This window comes from Gouania willdenowi, chromosome 7 (assembly GCF_900634775.1).
Source record: "Gouania willdenowi chromosome 7, fGouWil2.1, whole genome shotgun sequence".
Taxonomy (NCBI): domain Eukaryota; kingdom Metazoa; phylum Chordata; class Actinopteri; order Blenniiformes; family Gobiesocidae; genus Gouania; species Gouania willdenowi.
In genome coordinates this window covers 9,435,766-9,454,371 of record NC_041050.1, presented here as the reverse complement: position 1 = coordinate 9,454,371, position 18,606 = coordinate 9,435,766, and the positions used below count along the sequence as shown (strand labels likewise).

Below are 18,606 nucleotides of genomic sequence, written 5' to 3'. Positions count from 1 at the left end.
TAATATGAACACATTTTTTCTTCATTGTTCCATTAAATTATTCTTCGTTCCTCCATGGTTTTGGTATAATGTCGCTCTCCAGTAGATGTCACTAAAACATTTAATTTCACTGAGGCGTAATCTGATTTCCAGCCTCCACACTCTTACTTCTTTCTTTTGTTTTTTTGTTTTTTTACCATGCATTTTATGATGACTTTATCTGTCAGCTCCTGTCAATCACAATAATTAAATTATCCTCTGAAAGTTAAAGCCAGTTAGCTCTATGGTAAGAGAAGAAACACAGGGAGGTCACTAAACCAGATTTAACCCCTGTGAGGATAAAATAGTAAAATCAAGTCAATCAAAGAGAGAGAAAGAGAGAGAGAAGAAGAAAATCTCAGTAAAACATGAAAAATAGAAGATGGGATTAGTATTAAAGGTCCATCTGGATTTGGTTTATTTGAGTATTTAAGTAATTTAAGTAAAGCACTGTGGAGAGCTAGTTTGTTTAGATGGGGGAAAAATGTTTATCTATCCCATCATAAAAGCTCATTGCTTTTTATGTTTTTTATTTATTTCTTATTTTATTTACTTTATTTTAATTTTATTGTTTTAATTTAATTTAATATTAATTAAATAATTTTATTTATATTATTATTTTTATTTGACATTGCTTTCCTCCACTGGTTTGAGGAAAATGTTATAAGGCAGAGATGAAAATGAAAAAAATTATCAATCTATTATTTCAATAATGGCTGTTGTTTTTGTTGTTTGTTTGTTTGTTTGTTTGTTTTTTACAGTGGATGGATGGATGGATGGATGGATGGATGGATGGATGGATGGATGGATGGATGGATGGATGGATGTGGGTCTGTAGTCATGTACGTCATCATTCTAAAGGACAACAACACTCCATCCCCCTCCATGCGGTGCAAGATCATTGTGGGCGTGGCTTTTATGAAACAGGTAACTCCCACTTTCCTCCATCCTGTCTCCCCATTGGCTGAATCGTGTGGGGCTCTCCTCTTGGTTTATTGCACATCTAACCTAAGAAGAAGAAGAAAAAACCATTAAAAAACCCAACAATAACAATGACAAAACATCAGTCGCATATACTTATTTTATTTAAGTATTTGAATAACAAAATATGCATAATTTATTAATTTATTTCTTTAAAAATGGTCGCATTTGAAACATTTTTGTTTTTCTTATGATCTTCCCTACGAGATCCTGTGTTGGTGTCCATTGAAGAGAATACTCCCCCCCCCCCCCCCCCCCCTCCCTTACGTGCTGTGGAGCTCCCCCACACTGCGTGCATCGTGATCTGGTGGATTGGATGCGGTCTGTCTTGCAGAGAGAGAGAGCCTGGGGTCACCTTCTGTCATTGCAAAGGGGAAATACTTTATCATTGGCAGCAAGGCTGTTGGGTGGTAGCGTACCTCAGCATCAGCATCATCATCCTCAGCAGCAGCAGCAGCAGCAGTAGAAGCCTCTCTGGTAAGTCTGAATGGCTGATTCGGTAATGCATCCCTCCTGTTTTTTTATATATGTGCAGAGCGATGAAGCCATCCATCCACCTTGTTTTGGATGATCTCTACTGCAGTAATTGCTTCATCTTGAGCCAGTTTGAATTATGCATGCGTCATTTTTACATGATGTGCGGCAGTTATTGCAGAACATACGATTGGGCATCACCTTGATTTTATTTTATTTTTTTTTTCTTCTTCTTTTTTTCTCCATCATTCTTTTCAAAACTACCTCATAAAGTCGTGATATTCGGTTTTTCCCAAAAGTGGTCCATGTTTTCTTTTACCAGAATGATAGATGATGTTTAGATTCGTTGTTTTTTGGATGAAATTTGACCTCAATATCCAAGTCTCGTGTATAAGCAGCAGGATCAGCATAAGATCATCCTGCAGGACATAAAAGAATAAGGCCAAGCACTATGTCACGGTTGGATGAGATGGATGCAGATTTAATGTCATCAAAGCAAAATGTGATGCAAAAAAAAAAAAAAAGTTAAAAAGACAATGATTTTTGGTTTTTATTCGTCAGCCACTGATCAGCCTGTTCCTGCATTTGTGGACGCGAAAGCAGGACGTTATGTAATTGGTTGTCACAGCACGGAGAGAGAAGAAGAATAAGTGTTTTCTTCTTTCTTTTTTTTTCTTCTTTTTTTTTTTTTTCTAGCGTCATTGTTTTTCTCTCTCAGTCCAATAACCATCACAGAGTGGGAGCACGCGCACACAAACACGCACACGCAGCTTCCTGCACGGGGATTAGAGCTGTGGATGTGGCAACCAATCTGCATTCACTGCTGACCCAAGCATAATGCACTGTGATGTGCTGCAGACCTGTTAGGATGGATGGTGATGATGATGATGATGATGGTGATGATGATGATGGTGGTGGTGGTGGTGGTGGTGGTGGTGCCTCAGGCCATGTTTAAAGTGACCTCTCATCATAAAACTTTGTCATCTAGCTTTGATCAACTCCATAGAGCAGACATAGGCAACTGGCGTCCCAGGGGCCACATGTGGCCCCCAAAACAAATCCCCCAAAAATCATATTTCAAGAGGTTGAAAGGAACATGATACACAAAATAGCTCCTAAAACACACAAATTGATAGCAAAATGCACAAAGTGCACAAAAAAACAAAGACTGACAAAACAACCACTTAAACAAACAAAATTGTTTTAACAAAAATACAAAAATACCTACCCTTACATTACAGAATAACTCTAAAGACACTCCAAATGACAGAAAACAACAACAAAAATACAGAAAGTGACTCCCAAAAATGCACAAATCAACAACAAAAATGCAGAAAATGACAGAAAAATACACAAAATTACAACAAAAACACACAAAATGACTAAAAATTGACAAAACCAAAGACATAGTTAAAAATCACAAGACGAACATAGATTATTCAGTAAAACTACAGTTTTGTTCCAGATCTTTGTGACTGAATGCTTTGCGGTTTCTTTTTATATACTCTAAGTCAGGGGTGTAAAAATCATTTTAGTTCAGGGCCAAATATGGAGCAGTTTGATCTAAACTGGGCCACATATTTTATGCGGGAAAAACAAGTAATTTCAACATTATTGTTCCCTAGTTTACACTTACGTAGACATATAATACAAAATATCAGTCCCATCAGGGTCTTCACTTTAAATTTTCTCGATTTTGTGACCAATTTCTTTTCAATTAAGGGAAACATTATTTAATAATTTGAGGAAAATTGTAGGTTTTACAAGAATTTAGATTTTTTTCCCCACAGTTGACCGCAATCATGCGACACAAGCACCAGGAAAACAGTGAGCCTCTATAAATAATGTTGACTTTCAATTACACAGTGATTTTCTTTGTCATATTTACTTTCTCCCGCAGGCCGAAATGGATGTTTAAAAGGGCCCTATTTGGCCCCCGGGCCATGTGTTTGACACTTGTGCTGTCAGTAGCCATTTATGTCCTCCTCTATAATGGTTGTAATATTTTGGTCCAGACCAAGCTGTACTAAATGTGCGACTGAACCAGAATGAGTCAGAGCCACTGGGTGAAAATAATGGCTTCACTTTTGTCCATGGCCAGATGTTTCACAGCAGAATTTGAGTGAACATGTGTCCCAGTGATTATTTAAGTCAAACCTCTTACTGTGTATCATACTGTGTTCATTATTCAGTGGTCCATGAATTGGGGTACACGGTCATAGAAAAGTGATGGATGCTGGTTTAATGCATTATTCTTGTTTTTTTATATATTTATTGTTGGAGCTGTCTGTGGTGCTGAAGTCTCATAGTGAGTGATAGCCTGTCTGTCAACATCTAAGGTGGCTCACATGTAGCCAGACAGGAGTCTATGGGGAGGACGATGCTGTCAGTGGAGTAATCTGATTACACTGGGCTAAGAGAAGTGTATGAGCTTTTTATTAGCACACTCTTCACTCTTCTATAGAGACAACTCAAGAGTGTGTGGAGAACTCTCAAAGTGCTCCATCTATCAATACCCATCCATTCATTCATCCACATAAACTTGGCATTCAGTGGAGAAACGATTTAAAGAACAAACATCAGCTTTGTGGCTTCTGTTAAGTGTATGTTTAAAGGTGTCATTTCAAAACAAATCGTCTGATCAGATGGCTTGTGTTAAATGAAAGCTTTTATAATGAGGAACTTCCAGGTAGTTATTTATAATATTATCTTTATGAACAAAAAGGAAACCCCCTCGTCAATGAAAAATGCTATTTTTTTACTTTATTAACACTAACATGTTGGGCTTTTGGAATTGTCGTGTATAACTTCTTTTTCTTCGTATGTTCTGTATTCTTATGCTTGCCTTTGTTTGCTTTCTGACTGTGGTTGACTAGCATCCTTTCCTGCACAGGAAGTAGACCTACAATACATTGTCCGAATGTAACTATGACTTGCAGCTCTGCAACCACAGGCTTAATGTGTTTGCTTTAAGCATTAATGGAAAAGTCATTACATACACACATTATTTACAGCGAGGAATGTTGACCATACATAGTGAGTGGGTTGGAAGTACGTGGTTACACAGATGTGTGGAATAGCTTTGCTTTAATTGCACTTTTGTTTTGAATTTTTGTTTTTTTTTTAAAGGGCCCATGTTACGTTAAGTTAACTTTTCTGTGCTTTAAACATCATAAAGTGCTATTTGGCCTTCATACACATGCCCAAAGTGTTTTTTTCATTGATTCCCTCAATCGTTAGTTAGAGGGTGATTTGCTCCTTTCTTACTGCAGGGTGAGCACAAACACCTCGCTCCAATTTTTTTTTATTGTTCAATATGTGTGTGTGTGTGTGTTGTATAAGGTTACATCAAGCCAAATTGAGGCACATAATATTGATTCAAATATTCAAGCATTAGCTTCAGGTTTCACTGTGTTCTGCTTTGTCGGTGCATCACAGTGCGTGGACTTGTGTTTGAGAGTTACGTGTGTTTGTGTGTTTGTGCATATATGATGTGACCTTTTTGGTGTTGCTAGTCAACACCATTTGTTGAACATCACGTGTGATTGAAGGAAGACAATGTGCAATGAAAGTAGGTTTTTTTTTTTTTTTTTTTTAAACACCCTTTTTAAGTGTTTTGTCGAGGACAGAGTTAAAGGCTGTTGTGTTTCTGTTAAAGGAGGAGATAGCACAGTCTGACAAGGTGTGAAAAATAAGGCCATGTAAAAAGCCGAGAGTCTGAAGGGCAGCAGAAGAGCCTCATTTCTTTCAGCACAGAGGAGGACACACACACACACACACACACACACACACATACACACGAGCTGTGGGAAGACTCTTTTCTCTGGAGATGATTCATGACGTTAGAGACGATCCAAATCACGTGTGCTTGTGCTACCTTTCACATGAAACAGAGATGTTTGCCACCCACTGAGTAGGCCTGGACAATATGGACCAAAACTCATATCTTGATTTTATTTTTTTGTCTCAAAATGGTGATATACGATATAAATCTCAATAATTTTCAATTGAATTTTTTTTAACCTTGTCTGCACATGCTGTCGAAGGCCAACACTATATGTAGTGCAATCTTTCCTTGACAGCAATACATGTTTTATTATTGCAACTAAATAAATGAATGTATTTTATTGCATAATTGTGACCATCACTGGCCCTCCCTAAGGAAGGGTAAGAAAAGGAGAATATAAAAAGAGAGGACAGTGTTACACTAAGGTGAGTGGGAAGGGAACAGGGAAGAGGGAGTCAGGGTAGGACCGTGCAAGAGGTGGGGAAGAGTCAACTGTTTTAAGGTGAGAGTTAAATGGGTGAATCTGGGTTAAATGTGCTGATGCAAAATGCCACACAGGCACATTTAGTAACAAACAGTTGATTTGGTTGATACCTTGATTTGAGGTGTCGGACTTATATGTTGTAAAATAAAGACATTTTTGGTTGTAAATATTCAATGTCAAATATTCACAGGTGGCCATATTGGATTTTCCATTATGGCCATGCCAGTCATATTTAGAATCCCTGAGGTCCAGAACCTTAGAAATGTGTTTTTAATTTTGATTATATAACTTTTTGTTGGCTCGTAACAGAAGTTCTTAAGTAGGTGCCATTTTGAATTGTCCAATATGGCGACCCCATTGAGGACTGGTCCCTGTTCCCGCCAAATTTGAATTCAGCAGGTGAAAAAACTTGCAAGTATGCCACATTTCATGCTTGTAGAGAAATGTGCACAATTCTTCCCTCAACAGAATACAATTGAAAGCTCTGAAGCTACACGTGAGCGTGTGCCTGCGTGCGTATGCCTCTGCTACAGGAGAACAACACTCACGGTCACTGAGGCACGGTTAGCTTAGCATGGAAATAATAAGTCCTGGTGGTGCTGCAAACAAAACTCTACCTTATTCACCATAAGAAACCACCACACCACTGAGTATGCAGCATTTAAAGCTAGAAAACAAGCTAATGCTAAAGCTAAGCTATAACGGCAAAGAGCCATTGGGCTGCTGTTGCAAACTTGTATTCCTACTAGTGTGGAATTATTCTACAATATTCACTCAATAGACCATCCTAAGTCAGTCTACTGCAGTAATTCCTCTCTCCGTCATATATCGTGAAACTGTTAGAATGTTGAAAAATACCGTGATGTATATTTTTGGTCATACCACACAGCCCTACTTGGAGGTGCACCAAATTGGATGATATTCCTTTAAATTTGAGCTTGTATGAATATGATGTTTCCATTCAGGTAACAGCATGAGTTGTTGTCTGGTTGCATCCATGCAGTCTTCCAAACCTGTCAGTGTTTTTCCTCTCTGAATCATCACAGTGGAGCTGAGGCTCCCCTAGGAACACAAATGATGAATCAATTTTGATGTGTCTCTGAATGTCCAAGTAGAGGCTACAAACCTGCTCTAAATGTTCACCAACAATCCAATCTGATTAATAGTTCAGGTGAATTTAAGGCATAACGTGGCAATCCAAAAGATGCCACTCCTGTTTATTGTAAAACCTGTAGATCAGGGTTGTAAGTCATTTTAGTACGGAATAGTTTCATCTCTAGTGGGCCACAGATTTTATGAGGGAAAACAAGTAATTTCAACATTATTGTGCCCTAGTTTAGACTTTGACGCATACATAAAATACTAAATATGTAAGAAACCGACAATATCCAAGTGATAGATATCAGTCCCAACTTCACTTCATTTTGTGACCAACTTCTATTAAATTAAGGGAAATATTTTGTCATTATTTGAAGAAAATTCTAGGATTTTGTAAGAATGTTTTTTTTAACTGTTTAACATTAAAAATGATTGCAATCAAGTGATATAAGCACCAGAAAAACTGTAAGCACCTGAAAATATTATTGAGTTTCATTTACACACATTTTTACTTTCTCCTGCGGACCGAATTGGAAGCTCCAAAGGGCCGGATTTGGCCCCCGGGCCTTGAGTTTAACACGTGCTATAGCTTGAGAGGGGACGCAGAGTTGTAGATATTGTAGGGCCCTATGAAATCCATCGAAATTTTTTCCAATTTTTGTGTTTTCCACATTATTTTTTTTAAATTCCATAAAAACATTGAATTTTTCTTAAAATATTGGTTTTCAACTCCTGTGAGGAAACCAAATAAATAATAATAAAAATGAAAAGAAAAGAAAACTACAATAATTTTTTTTGTTTTTGTCAAAATAAAAATGTAATTTAAAACCATGTGTAAGCTACAAATTAAAAGGTATACTGTATAAATTGAACTGACGTGGATTATTCTGACTGCTCCTTTTTAATTATTTACAATATGTTATCTAAAGATGTATGAGAGCAGCATTAATGTCAAACAATTTCCCTTCAGGGATATTGTTGCTTTATTTGAGAGTGGTTTGAAATTCAATTGATGTGAAGTGGGGAAAACGTGTGCAAACGGTCAGAGGTGAGATGGAGAGTGTAAAAAAAAAAAAAAAAAATGGTGTTTTTTCTTTGCACAGACATCTGTCTGCACGCACAGGCCAGCCTCTCCAACCCCATAATATCTCAGCACTTTTTATCACAGCAGGGCCACAAAAATGTAAATGTCTGATCCGTTGGCCACGTTTTTAACATTCATGTCAGTATTCAGAATAATGACAAATCTGGCTTTTGGTAAAAGAAAGAACAAAGGGTTTGCGTCTTGATGATTGTTTTTGTCGTTATTGTTGTTTAGTCATTTTTGTGTAATTTTGTTGTGGTTTTATATACTTTCTGGCATTCTTAATGTCATTTTGTGTGATTTTTTTTTCAAACCATTTTCTGAATTTTTGCTGTATTTGTATTTCTAGTCATGTGCAATTTTTGGTTGATTTTGTATATTTCTGTTTTTTTAATACTTTTTTAATGGTTTTTTTTGTGTGTATTTTCATTATCCTTTTGTATTTGTCTGCACATTTGTATCTTTTAGAGGCATTTTGTGAATTTTTGTCATTTTGTCATTTTCTCTGTTGTGTCTCACATTGTGTATTTTCAGTTGTCTTGTGTTTTTTGGTTAATTTTGTGTATATATGCTGTCTTCTTGTCATTTTATGTATGTTTCTGTTGTTTTCCTTTTGTGTGTCTTTCTGTAACTCATTTTGTATGTTTCATTAGTCATTTTGTGTGTTTACTTTAAGGGCTGCGTATAATTAGACCGACCAGTTGTTCATGTCTTGTGAAGTTTGTTGTGAAGAAAAGCCGAGACACCATTTAACTAGATATTTGAGTTGAAATATATTGTGGTTTTGTACTAACCTCTATGATCTGAACAAGACGTTGGTAGAATTTCTGGTGGGAAAGATCAGAATCAGAATTCCTTTATTAATCCAAGGGGAAATTGCTTAAGATATTTATGTTCTTGGCGTAGCCGGGCTTGCGTAAGTCATCAGGGCAGTATGCTAAATGGTTACCAGAGCTCCTCCCGCCGGACCCTACTACGCAGACTCTGGCTCCAAATAATGTCAAATTTGCAAGATGGAACCACCTCTAAGCACTGTATTTTGGCTTCAAGAATGTTGAGTGGGAACAGCTACAGTGCACACCCACTGTGCCCACCTTGCATACTTAAAAATGTCCCATCCGGGTATTTCTCACGTGCTCAAACTTCTCACGCACCACACACTCATTTTGACGTCAGACTTGGTATTAGTAGTACGTTAGTATGACATTTCCAACACAGTCTGAGTCTACATACAGGAAAGAAAACCCAACCTCTGACAAGCTCCGCCTTACTCCGCCTTGATAGGTGGCGCTGTATCTTTCACAAAATCACGTTCGACCCAAAGACGTTCAGCTCCTTTAGCTGTAGCAGCATGAAATTGCTTTCCTCAACCGCCATAAATCTCATGTTGTGTCTGATTCCTTCCAATCTAACACGTATACATGCACCATCGTCTTCATTGTCAATCACATTATCTGGGTGTGTAAACAAAGCTACAGATTGTCCAATTCCAGCCGAGCTAAACTGGTTACATGCATTTAAAAATCCATTTTCTAAGCCATTTATTTGGTTTTGCTCAAGTTGCGTGAATTCACAGTGAGTGAAAATAACAACCAACAGAAGATTTGCAAAATTCAAACCAATTAGAGGAATTTAACTATCAATTTAAGCGACTCTCACCACTGTAAGTCATTGTAAATTCACGTGGATCGGCCATTGATCCTTGAACCTACCGATGAGGACACTGTCTCTCCTCGAACAATGATGCATGGATGAAAAATGGCTCCAACTGATAGGGAGCATGACTCAGCATTTTTAACATGAATTTATGCCATATACCGTTTGACTTGGCCGTGGTTGGGCCTCACATAAAGCTGTCGTATCTCGGGTTGCTTGATTTGATGAGTGGCTTGCTTCCTCTCAGAAGTGCCTGAAATCAGTCTCACCCGTTTATTATGTGAGCTGCACACAGGGGTAATCAGCAGCTCCTGGCCTCATGTATGTAACATATACAGTATGATGAAGAATAAAGAACTCAACTTACCACTGGTGCATGAACGTTCTACATGAAATGAGAATATGATTTAAAGGCATTGTATGATGTACATGCTTAACACCATATTTAGCTTTTTTAGTGTCTAACTGTGAAAAACAGTGACTATTTGGCCGATTCATGTCTGTTCTCGTCCATCAGGAGATTTATTGATTTAGGTCAGTGTTGGCTCCCAACCCAGGCGTGAGATGAGCGGACGTGATAAAAACTAAAGAAATAAATCTATTCAGGGGCCTCTAAATTAATGTTTTTCAACCTTGGGGTCGGGACCCCGTGTGGAGTTGCCTTGAGTTTAAATGGGGTTGCCTGAAATTTCTGAAAAATGTAAATAGAATTTTGAAATGTTTTATTATTCTTCAAAAAAAAAAAAACAACACAATCTTATACATCTAGAAATATCTATTTCTAAAAAAAAGTTTGAGAACCACTGACTTAAATCGGTGGTTCTCAAACGGGGGTTTTAACATTATTATTTTTTATTTATTTATTTTTTTACATGCACACATACTTTTTTCTCGCCCATTAATAATGATTTAGGGCAGAACTCTAAAATACACCAAAAGGTGACGTTTAAAACATCTGAAATAAATGAAAAAAAGGCCTAAATTCAAGGCTGAGACAGAGGAAAGAGTTTAGATAAGGCTGCAGACACTAATAAATAATGTATAATATGAGATAAGGGGTACATTGGGCAATTAAGTTTATGAAATACTGATTTAGGTGAAGCTACAGATTGCTGCTCAATTTCTTTGCTTTAATGTTTGCTTATGCAATTTTGCCATAATCAGGCAGCACTTTACCAGTTGGGTTGTTTTAAGCTGAAGAAATGGTCAGCATTCGCCAAAATAATAAAATTACCCATGATAGAAACTTTGATATCCATTTGGCTAAAGATGAATTATGTGATTTATTGATTAAAGTACTTCTGTCATGTTATGCTATAATTATCTAATAATGTTGTATCATTACATTTCAGTAGGTTCTGTATTTATCTAATATGTTAAGGTTTCATTTATTCAGACTCATAAAATCTACTGAAATCTCCTGACTTGTTTTGACTGACAACTGCCAGTCTTCAATCATAGGTGTCTGCTGATTGCTTTGATGTTTCCTTTGATGACAAAAATGGAAACATCATAGCGATTTTATTATTCAAAAAGAATCTGACTGTAATCTGTATCCAATCTGGCCTTCAGTTTGATTACAGATATTATCTTAATGTAGTTTTCTCTTTGTTCTCCATTTTCCTTCAACAATCTGAAAACATGTGGGCTTGGATGACTGAACTTTCCAAATTGCTGCCTTTTTTTTTTTTTTTGCAATGTGTGTGTCTGCAACTGTGTTTTTCTGTGTCTTATTCTTGTAATGGACTGACGACGCCACATGCTTTGGTGCATAATTACATACAAACCAGGAAAGGACAAAGTTACATATTTAACTTTCTAGAGACTTTAATTCAAAGGTAAAAAAAATAATTAAAATACACTTTTTTTTGCAGCCACAGAAAAACTTTCTGCCGTTTTTTGTCTTCTTATCTATAAAACAAACAACTGGTTGCTTTTGTTGTCGCTCTAGGTTCACGAAGTGATTTCATGCTTGTCTTTCCTCAGGTGATCTCCTGCAGGGGACCAACAGCTCTCTGTAAGGTTTATGGAAACCTGACCTCTCATTGGTGGAAAAGGTGAGTTGTTTCTGCTTGTTTTCTTTCTTTGATTAAATTCTCCTCTTTGCTGGAGTCTCTTCAGGTTTTTTTTTAACCCTCACAGTAATGCTGAAGGCGTTTTGCGTGGCAGCTACACAGATACACAGATCTCCACTTGCTTGTATACTGAAGGCGAAAGGCACTACTTCAGCCTAATGAATAGGTTGTTGCTGTCACCTGGTGTCAATATTTCATGAAGTTGACCCGATCTGTTGAGGAGCTCATGGGAGGATAGGACATTGAAACCTCCTCTACTAGATGCATTTTTCCTTAAGTGCTGTGTGCCATGCATGTGTGACTTCTGTGCAATGCACTTTAGTTTATAGATCTACTGCATGGTTACATTTCACCTTCTTACTCCCTTCATTGTATACTGTTTGCCACAAATGGAGGGATTTTTAAAACATTTTAATGAAATAAAATAATTATATGGATACTGTTTAATGTTTGGAGTCATTGTGAATTAGGGCTGGGCAATATATTGTGATTCAAAAATGAAAATGACAATGTCACCTATATCAAGATGTATCTATATATTTTTTTAATGTTATTTAGACAATCCCACAGTATAAATTATCGTACAGAGAGTGAGAGTACAGTCAGTGTCCTTCTTTACAATTTTTACATATTTTTGAGATATGCATATTTTATGGCTTATTTTGTGTTAAAGTACTTGTTTTAGAAGTTGTTGCTTTTGTTACTTCTCAGAACAACATGAAAATCACAGTTAGATGTATTACTGAGCGTGTTCTAATCCAGACCTTCCGCTAGACAAGTCACACTACAGAACTCACTCACACGTGCTGTCCTTTAAAGGAGAAAAAGCCAAAAGTGGCACATATTGTGCAGATGTTTGTGAATAAATGTGCCCGTGTGGCATTTTTCGTCAGAAAATTTAACACAAAGCTGTCTTTCTGGACTTTATTGAGTTAAAAATATCTTATAAACTTATTGTGAATCACAATGTCTTTATCTCGGCAGCAGATATTTGTTTCACAATGAGCAGCAAGAATGGTAGTAGTTATGTTGCAATACTACATATAGTAAAGATAAATTGATTTATTTAGACTAAGTAACAATTGCAATCTTAATTTTACAAATTAGGATTTGTTTAAGTGCTTGGTACATTTTTCAAATGGATACAGTAAAAGTGGGAAGATCTATTGTGCGACAAGATATTGCAATATTAATACGTGACAAGATAGATAGATGGCATACTTCATCTAATATACACTCGATTATTATGGTTTGTTTTTATTTTTTATATTCATATTGAGTTGAAAAGGTCATACCCAAAGCAAGTATGTAATTACATCCAGAGTTAAAGTAAAAAAAAAAAAAGCATGGATATTTTTTGATTTTGTCTTTTTTTGCATCGTTATCGTGAGTCAATTATTGTCCACCGTATCGTATCGTGAACTCAGTGTATCATCCCAATCATAATGTATAGACATTTATTCATAAGTAAACTTAACAATGCAAAAGTGCATTTGGTTTTCTTTGTAGTCTGCATTATGTGAGCGTCAACTTATGGTTTATTGTGTTTTGTGTAACATAAGAAGCATTTCTAAATGTGACATTATCGTGAAAAATGTGTATACGTGAATGATCAGATTTTTGTGTGGCTTTTTCTTTGTTTTGTTTTAAAAGGAATAAGTCCAGTGTTTAGTTTTTTTGGGAGGTCCTTAAGGTATCATGAAACTAATGATTGAATAAGCATTTCTTAGGCCACCAGATTGTGTTTGAATCTTGTATTTTTTTTTGGTTCTACAACTTTATAAATAGATATATTTATGCTTTAGTTCGCCCACTTCACACATTTAGAAACGATTAAAGTAACCCTTTCTATTTCATTTGAGTTATTTAACACAGTCAACCACAAGCCAATGTCCATTCATTAGTAAAAAGTGGCAACATTTTGGTTCATGTTTTATATAAAAGTTTGATAACTCTCTCTGCTGCCAGTTAGAGGAAGTCACTGACACTGGTCAGCTTGTTTATCTTTATTTTTGATTTGTTTTTGTATTTTTGCACGGTGACATTTCAATCAGAAATATCACATTTCGGCTCACGATGGAGGCGCTTTGGCCAAGTCTGTCAACGTACTAGAAAATGTGCCAAGCTTTTTTGTTTCCAAGGATTTTTAGAAAAATAAGCCGCACAGACTTTCTGCTTCAAAACTGTTCATGCTTGTTGTGACACTAAGTCAAATATCGATGATGTGAAGTGTGGACAGATCAAGTCTTTGAGGGTTGGACGTTCATAAGTGTGTCAGAAGGCGAAGCATAACTGATGCAGCTTCATTTGTCATTTAGCTTTTATGATCAAATATCCTTATAAGTTCTTGCCTTATGCATTTCAATTCCTATAACTTATTTTGAGCGATACGTTTAGGTATTTGTAAAGAAGAATCAATATATGGTTATTTCTGTTTATTGTGGAAACATCTATGTCGTTGTGCTTTGGGCAGTGCACCCTGAAAACAAATTTACTTTAAGGTAAACACTTTAAACTACTTCTAAGTAGCCACAAAGCACAATAAAAATAAAAATACAAAAAAAATTGCTGAGATGCAAAGCTAGTATGAGGCAAAGAAACATGTAAGCTTGATTACATTTGTACACAGGAGAAATGTATTGGCCTAAATTTTAATATTTAGATTTTAAATACATTTTTGCAAATCTCTTATAATTTGATATTTAGATTTTAGTATTCAGCTCGTGTACTTGAAGGACTCAGTCTGCCTAAGGAGTGTGTGGGTATTAGAGGTACTGTAGGTATAAATAGGGATGTAAGGGGATTACAATCTGAACACTCTGGTGATGTGTCTGAGTATGGTTACTTAAGCTTTCAGTTTAGTTTTTCTTTTTCTATCACAGACATTGGCAACTTGTGGCCCTCTTTGTAATTTTGAAACAAAAAGCATACAATGACAGAAAAATACAGAAAAAAACTATTGCAAACATACACTATGGGCCTGTACTACGAAGGCCCTTAGTGTATGTTAAGCTTCACTTAACCAAACATTTGCCATCACGGAGCAGCTGTACTACAAAGCAAGATATCAACATGTTCACTTAAGCCCGGTGATTTCAACCTGAATGTGTGTGCGCTCACATAAAATGGGTGGAAATGGGACGAATTACAAACATAGAGAAACCGTGCTGAAACTCCCGTGACCATGAGGAACAATTTTAATGCTGCGTTCACACCAAATCACGCTGCGTCAAATCATGCCTCACGCCCCTAGTTGGACGCTTGTGCTCAGTGAATGAGACGCTTGACACAATACAATCATACAATGGATGATATTGTGGCGATCAGTTACGTTCATAGTTCATCGTGACTGTGATATGGTGGGGAACATTGTGTGGCCAAGGCTGTGTTTCCGGTCAGATGTATTTTGGTGTGACTCAGTGTGTGCACTGTGATGTTAGAGGGCTATAGAGAAGTGTGGGTGAATAGAGAATGTAGAGCCGATGACTCCCGTTCATCGGCTCTACATTATCGAGACAGTGGCTCCGTTTCTGGATTCATCAGAGCTGCGCTCGCACGAGAGTCACTTTCGGCGCTACTTCCGTCTCTCCCGGACCCAGTTTGATGACCTGCTGTCCAACATCGGCGCTCACATCTCCTACCAGGACACCAACTACAGGCGCTCTATTCCAGCAGAAGAGCGCCTGTCCATCTGTTTCCGGTTAGTGTTTTTGTTCCTCATTATTCTGAATACGTCACGGTTGGGGAACGCTCCTGATTGCGCCGCGATATGCCCCAAAAGTTCAACAATCCAAACTCTAGCGTCCGCCGCTCATAAAGCTTCTAAACGTGCCGCACAGCAGGTGTGGGACCTCTCAACGCTCCTTGAAGTGCGTCCACCATCTATTGTCAATGTAAACCCGGCGCTTTTGACGCTTTCATTTGGTGTGAACGCGTCTTTAGAGAATATAAAGATATTTTATAATAAATAAATGGACACTGATGAGTTTCACTTTATTAAGGCACAGACACATTTCTATTCACTTATCCGCCTCATTATGGGTGCATTCTGTGGCGCTGATGCTGCGTTCATACAGCTCAGCCTTTATCATAAAATGGACAACATTTGGATTTTATACAGCCTGTATTGTCTTACAGGACAGGCTCTCAGCGTCACCAACAGCATATTTGAATAAATGAACGAATTCATCAATCAACGAGCGCTCGACGCACGCAGGCTTTATCAGCTGACAAATGTTTCAGTCCATCAGATAAAAATGTATATGTTTCCTATAGGATGTCGTCGGGTAAATGAAAGGATTGCTTCTATCCGTTCTTTCTCTCCTGTCACCAATCCACGCAACAATGTGTCAGGAGGCGGTGCTTTACACTCGCTCAAATGAGCCATTCAGCCTAAGTTATAATGGTGATTTACCCCGATGAGAAGTTAGCAAGCGTCGTAGTACGGCACACACAGAACAAATCCCAGAAGTTAGCGCGATAAGATGAAATCCAGCTTCGTAGTACAGGGCCAAAATGATTCCAAAAATACCCAAAAGGACAAGAAAAATACACTAGAATGTCTTCAAAAAGACAAAACAACTCACGGAATGACAACAAAAAAAATAGACAAAATAACTCTAAAACACACAAAACAACAACAAAACTTTCCAAAATGACTAAAAAAAACACATAAATCAACAACAAAAAAAACATTAACACATTTAGTCTTACCTGTATATTAAGAGTCAAATTGATACACATAGTCTAATGCTGAAATGAATGTTGATAATGTGTCACAATGTGGTACAATATTAGCTTTGTGCACATGATTGTTGGGGGAATGCTCATTTAGAGTTTAGTGTTTTGATGCAAACACAAGCAACTTCTCACCATATTTTGGGCATGTTTTATGTTACAAAGCAATTGAAACTATGCAAAGGGACAGAATAAATTACAAAATAGTTGAGTGAATAGCTGTTCACTACATGCTACATACAAAATTGCTAAATATTACTGAATTAAAATGCTACTAAATTGCTAAATATCAAACCCTCAAAAGGGAATTCATCTTGAAAAGGTTATCAATTCAAGATTTCTACAAAGTCAGCAGTGATGATTGTTCAGTCATAGTGGAAACATTGTGACCAACGTGTGTATTAAACCATTTCATAAGAAGTGATGAAGTCATATCTGATCGTCTCATGAAAAACACTAAACACGTGTGACAGGTACAGAACGAGAATATTCCAAACCCAATCCGTTCATTTGATTCAATCTGAACAATGGGATTGAAAAAGCCTTTTAGTGGACTCAGCCTGCAGCTTACAGATAAACAGGACATGGCTTTTGTTTTGGTTTTTGAGACCAGATTGCTTCAAAATGACTCACCCCAATCCTCTTTGATCACATCAAACACACACACATACACACAAAATGCTTATTGAACGACTGTTTTCTATTAAAAAGGACAGTATCGGTTGAAGGCTTGTCCTAATCAATAACAACCATTCAATGAAATGTTTTTTAAATTTAGATAATAAATACAAACTACATGGTTGTAATTTATTTGAATAACCTGCAGTAGCACATTCACTCTGTGACGTTATCCCGGGCTTTATTACTCAACAGCTCCAAAATGCACATCCACACATGCACGTGTTGCGATGGAAGGCAGCCCATCAGTATTCAGAGCAGCATATGGCAGCAGAATGATAAAGAAAGCTGAAAGCTGGTGTGTTCCAGAAGCTACGGCTACGGACTGACAATTGCCTCACTCCTTTACTCTCTCCGTAACGCTCATCTGCTATCTGCCCGTGGCCTACACCACAGCACAAACTGGACTGAAACCAAAGCCCCCATCGTTCATGTCTGTGCTCCATCCTGTAGCCACTGCAGCTCATTTCTCCATCACAGTATGTCTGCTTCCTCCTCTTCCTCCTCCTCCTCCTCTTCGTCCTCCTCCTCCTCCGCCTCTCCTCTCCTCTCCTCCCGCCCATCACTCTTTTTTGCCCCCTGTCTTCTCCACGCTGTCACCAAGAGGCTTGTGGCAAAAAGCTTGATAGTTACATAACCACTGCAGCAGCACTGGGGACACTGTATTAAATCATAACACAGTCATAACTGTGGTTTGTGTATGTGTTTAAGTGAGATGGACGGTGCGGGTGGTTAGTCTTCCTTTTATGGTCTTTTCCAGGCTTTTCCTCTCTATCATTATACTATTTTCCTCAACAATTTTATTTTATAACATTTTATAATGTTAACAGTTACAGAATGCCTATTTTTAATGGATTAGCACCTGTGTGAAACTCAAGGCCAGAGGGACTAAATGTTATGTTACATTACTCCTACACCCCCTCCACCCATTTCTGCCATTTTTAAACCAATATTAACATCCATCTTTTTCTTTTTTTCGTAAAATTTTAAAGTTTTAACCAAATTCTGTGGTTTTTAAATCCCATTTCACCATTTTTTCCACCTTTTTTTTTTTTTTTAACCCATTTTATTTCTGATTAAAACAAGGATTTACATCTATAAGATCACTGTATACTCTGGCCCAAATTATAAAAAAGTTGACTAACAGTGGATATTTTTCAGATCAATAAATAAATGTGGCTATTACAGATTCATAGAACAATGGACCATCCTTTTGCTGACTTTATGGATGGTTGCCAAAAAGCTCATCAAACAAAAAAAGACAAAAAATAAAACAAGAAAAGTTAGCACCAAAAATAAGTAATAAATGTTTTAGACAGTATATAAGAAGTAAAAACTGTCTGTCTTGTAAGTGATGCGTTTTTGTTCACATTTTTTCCTACAGACCCGAGCATGCGTTGTTCTTAATTTACCTTGTCTAATGCTCGCTTGTATCTTCACGCAGAGATAAACACAATTAGATTTAGTGTGGGTGTTTCATATATATATATACATATATTTATTCGTTAGTTTAATCGTTACAACCCTCATAGCA

The 18,606-nt window shown here is 37.1% G+C and overlaps 1 protein-coding gene across 1 annotated transcript in view; it reads left to right on the top strand.

Annotated features, from left to right (window-relative positions):
• Positions 1 to 1,283: 1,283 nt before the first annotated feature.
• The window catches only part of pacsin1a (protein kinase C and casein kinase substrate in neurons 1a), a 52,165-nt gene continuing 34,842 nt past the window's right edge, over positions 1,284 to 18,606 (top strand). Inside the window, exons 1-2 of the mRNA XM_028453018.1 lie at positions 1,284 to 1,476; positions 11,569 to 11,639. The gene's annotated coding sequence lies outside the window, so the exon portion shown is untranslated. The remainder of the gene's footprint in view (positions 1,477 to 11,568; positions 11,640 to 18,606) is intronic.